Source organism: Haplochromis burtoni, unplaced genomic scaffold (genome assembly GCF_018398535.1).
Source record: "Haplochromis burtoni strain Fernald_Lab_line unplaced genomic scaffold, NCSU_Asbu1 Contig_203, whole genome shotgun sequence".
NCBI classification, from domain to species: Eukaryota; Metazoa; Chordata; class Actinopteri; order Cichliformes; family Cichlidae; genus Haplochromis; species Haplochromis burtoni.
Window position 1 is genome coordinate 98,194 of NW_024582564.1, and position 5,222 is coordinate 103,415.

Sequence of the window (5,222 nt, forward strand, 5' to 3'; positions counted from 1 at the left end):
TTTTTTAAAAAGTTGCCTTATCAAAAGGGCACTTTGGGCACCCATCAGGAAAGGGGCGGGTGCTCAAGCCCCTCTAGCCCCCCCTCTGCACGTGCCTGCTAATTACTGCCAGACCTGCTGAATCCAGAAAATCGCTTAAATAGAAGCTGTCTTGCAAAGTGAAGCAGGCTGAAAGATCTCAGAGAGCAGTATATCACACCAAGATGTAAAAAAACAGCTGAGAAACAAAGTCATTGACATCTATCAGTCTGGGTTACAGAGCCATTTCTCAGGCTTTGGGGCTCCAGTGAACCACGTTGAGAGCCATTATGAAGAAACATGGAGACAACTCGGAACGGTGCCGAACCTTATCCAGGAGCGGCCAGCCTACAAAAATTATTCCAAGATAGCGTCGACGACTCAACCAGGAGCTCACAGAAGAACCCAGAACAACATCTAAAGAACCTCACTTTTATTTGGTTATCTGACCAATTATATAGTCTGTGAGGCACTGACACTCCAGCTTAAGTAAAGAGTTAAACGCTTGCTGTTCAGTATTCATTATGAGGCTGCAGTGCTGCCCATAAAAAATCACAACTTTTACGCCAGCTGACTGAACTGTGATTCCCGGAGAGATACTGCTTTGTTCTTCGTCCCCATCATGCCACCTGAGTTCAAAACAAAATCCTGGAAAAGTCCATGTTAAAAGTCTTAAAGTGTGCCAACAAACACCCAGTCAAGCAGCGTGGACATATTTGTCCATGATTTCATTCTGTTAATACCAAATTCATAACGCCATCTGTCTAGATTTGGTGTTTATGTTGATGGTCTTCTGATGTTGTAGCCCTTCCATCTCAACAGTATCTGCATAATTGTTTTGCTGTCAGCTGATTGTATGAATACTATTCCCCAGAAAAAGCTCTGCAAGTTTAGTTTGCATATAAATAACAGCTGGAAATTTAAAACCCATCATGTTACCCAGCATTGAATGTCCTGGGATGACTTTGGGACTATAGGTACAGCTGCCTGCTAAATGGCTTTGCTCACGTATTACAACATTTTGGTTAAAGAAAGTCTTCTTTTCTTTTGCACTGGACTGTAAAATTGTAAATTTGCAAACTGCAAACATGTGTTAATCATTAGATCTCCGAACAGTTTACATGTGTGTGTGAATTCCTTCCAGGAGAAATTCTGTGTTTATTATGACATAGCTGTAATTTACAGTAATGTTGTGTTGTAGTGTTTCATTTATAATTTTTTGGACATTAGATGACTCACGTAGCCTGACAAAAACCTTCTAATTAACATTCATGGTTACAAAACAAAGCCACTAAACAAATAGGAACTCATCAACTTTACTTCTCTCGGTATTACTGACTAATCGAAATACTGATTTCAAGCAACAGCGCGATCTTTTAAATGTTTGCACTTGTTGTTCATTTGTAGAACATCTTTAAGCTAAGTTTTTAAAAATGCCGTAGCCCGTGTCCCAACCACCAAATATTTGAATGCTTCAGAAATAATCGCTCTCAGATGACTGAGATTTCAATGTGGACATTAAGAGACCTTTCCAGAAACCACACAGCAGCATATCAATAATCATGCCATATCTATTAAAGACAAACATGACTTTGGAGTCCGGAAACTGACAGATTTTGTTATGAAGTCAGTGTAACTCTCCTGGGGAGAGATAGGGAGGAAACTGACCAGGAGGAAGACTTAGCTGATTGTGAAGGCAAGTGGCTTAGGGTTTGAGCAAAGAGGGGTTTTTGTTGGTCGGTGGCTCGTTGTTAGTAGGAGCACTGAGTGGGATCTGACACAAGAAGACAAGAAACTTGAGGAAATAATCAGACTTCAGTCACACGCTAAATACATGTAAAGTTGGTAAGCAGAGGTAATGACACGATGAGATGCAGGTGTCCCAGGGAGGAAAAGCTGGGCTGCTTCGAAGACATCCCTCGTCTCCTCAATGCGCTGGTATAATACATAAAGCTAGTGTTGTGAAGTAGATTTTGGGGTAGGATTTTACATAATGTCTGCGAATGCAGCACTAACATCCACACCTTCCCAGCTGATAATTAGCAACCTTATAAGAAACAGCTGCGCTTCACTACCACACAGAGGCATTTGGCAGTCTTTTCCCATCCAAGGTGGCTGAGAGCGTTAGGCAGCTAAGCACTGCAGATCTCCTCAGGAAAGCTGCTCATTTTAGTATTGCCCTTTAGATAGTGGATTGTGCTGTACTGCTGCTGTCTTGTGCTGTTTTGTTTTGTTGTGGCCTGTTGTCATCTTACAAACGTTTATGGACTGGCCTTGACTGACTCATGGTTTTATGGTCTTTTCCTCGGAATGGTTTTACATATTTTAATCATGCTTTTATAAAGAACTGTAACTTAGGGTGTATTTGTTTTATGTATATCTCTTTTACTAATTTGTTTAACGTTTTATGGTTGTTGTTTTATTGCTTTAGTGGAGGTGCGGCCGCTTGTTGAGGGGCTAGGCACGTGAGGTGGAATCCCCTCCCCGATGCATGACAGTGTACACACCAGGCATAGGTAGCTTGCACCATTTAGATTTCAGTGTGAGTGACAGTGAGGTTTGCAGTGGAACTACATGGTGAGTAATTGGTGGCACCCTTGGGTACTCCTCTCTGTAGGGCTGGTCTCCACCGCTTTTTTTAGTTATTTTATCAAGTTGGTGTTTTACTCGGGTGGCAGCGAGCCTTTTCCTTTTAATCATTGTTTGTTAATAAAGTGTTTTAATAAACTGTCTTGCAGACTCAGCCCTGCTACCTTAAGAACATCTCTGATTTTACAGTTCTATGCTTTTAGTAGTTTTTCTTAATAAATTCTGCCTCACCTCTGCTGTTAATAACGAGCCTGTGGGCTTTGGTAGCTAGTGTAATATCTACATTGGCTATAAAAATCTTTCCTGGGGTGTAACTCTCTCCCCAGGTGGCGTTGTCAACATCCCTTAGTCACCGTCCCTAGTTATCCCTCCTTCGCGCCACCACACTAGCAAGCAGGTGCCTTAAACATGACTTCTAATGGTCAGCAGGGGGCGACTCCTATGGTTATAAAAATGAATTTACAGTCTTTTCACTCTGTGGGGAAACAGCCCTCGACTCACTCGCTTTGTGACCTCATCATCACTTCCTGATGACCTCAGTTTTTGTTTCAAGTTTTAATTAATAAAATACGAAGTTCATTTTGTGAAATATGAGTATTGTACAAGTCCGGAGGATAAAACAGGGTATAGCAACTTAGCTAACAACATGAGAATTGCAAGTCTGAGCTTGCAGTGTCCTTTGGTTCCTCTGTCAGATCCAGCCGTCTTTCATTGTATTCACTTTCAAAACACCAATATGGCAATGGCAATTAACGGATGTCATGGATAAAGTAAGCAAACACAGTATTGTCAATGGAGAAATGTCTGAAATTCTCTTTCAGATTCAGGTTCTGGGTGGGCTCTAATGTGAATGTCTATGTATGGAGACAACAGATTTGTGATTTTCATCAGTTCATCACAGTTAATTGCTGTGTCACAAACATCACAAAGCGACTGCATGTAACTGCCAACCTGATTCTGCCTTACTGCCTCTTTATCGCTGTGTTGCCGTGCAAAAGTGACGGAGAAAGCGCCTGTCTGCGAGTAACTGTAAACCCTGTCTTTGAAGCAACCGTTTCAGAGGCAACAAGACTGGAAGGTCATTGCACATGCTCATTGCACATGCTCATTGCACATGCTCACAAACATTTGGGTTTCTCCAACCTCTGTTTTCTCAGATGTGACTGCAGCATAAGCTTGAATGAGCGAATGCCTAATTTGCATGAACTGCCTAATTTGAAGTCAAGCTACATCTATCTGGCAGTATACTTTGTAAGAGTGCATCATATTTTTTAATAGCTAACTGTATTTTTATATGTAAATCTACTCATATAAAGTAAGTAATAAAGCCCCAGTACACCTGCCAACAAAGACACTGCATGAATGAATGTTTATACAGAAATGAAAATGTTTTTTTTAAGAATATTTGAACTCTCAGCAGATTTCATGTGATTGTGCTGCCAGCAGCCAGCTTGGCAGATGAAACGTTCATGCTGTTGTCCTCCGACCGCTGCAGCCTGAAAACGAATTCTTCCCCTGCAGACTTATGTAACTTAATGCAGAGTAATCATTTCCAATTCAGTACCTTCACCGCATAAATCATTAGTTACTCTCCTTCCAGCCAGACTGAGCTTTTCAGACCATGTTTGAGCTGCCGCACGATGAATCACTTCTCCGTCCGAACGCTTCTTTTCTTGGAGATCTCGACGAACCAATTCATTGTGCCCTTTGGTCAAATGTTCTCAGCAAACACGAAAGCTCTGATTTTATAAGGAAATCATAAATGTTTCATTTGATCTCAAAGCCGAGGGCAGCCGTAGAGCGCCTCGCATCACGGTGACATAAACATAAAGTAATAAGACTTTGCTGTGGTTACTGCGTAAGGGTCAGCCAAGTGTTAATGTGTGCAACACTTAATGCAAAGTGGTTTACTTGCTGGAAAACATTATACCCAGCTCTTTAGTGACTGAAGAGCTGCCAAAACAAATAATACGTCTGTGCTTGTCCTACTTTAATCTGATTCATCAGCACATTTTCATGTTATGAGTTTGATTAAGATGTTGCAGAACACATGAGTCATCTTCTTTAATCAGTCATTAGGAGGATTTTATATGCCGTTTTGCATTTACTGTTTTTTTCCCCCAATAATAATTGCTAAATTATATTTTAAGTGAGTGGTGAGCTCTTTAGATTTGAGGTTTTCTATTTTCCACTAATTTAAAGTAACACTTAACATTTATCTTTAATTTATTTTGACCGCCTGAAGAGCTCCAGTGTTATTATTATGTTATAGTGATGTGTCAGTCGCAAACGAAATGGCTCTTAGAGGCGGGTCTTTGACGTGAACCACGCGAGCCGGCTCCTTATCGCGAGCTGTGGGGTTTTTTTTTTCTTTCTCTCACCCTGCTCTCTCGCACTTTTTTTTCGCTTCACTCAGCATGCGAGCCTTGTGCTTTGCGCTGAGCAGAGGGGGGAGGGGCGGTAGTTACACTCGCACTAGCACGGGAACAGAGCGGGAGGGAGAGAGAGAGAAAGAGAGTCAGGGACAACAACGTCACATTTGAAAGGTATAGGAATCATCCACAACTATTTTCAGTTGTAGAAGATAAAGGATTCAGAAAGTTTATTCATGCAGG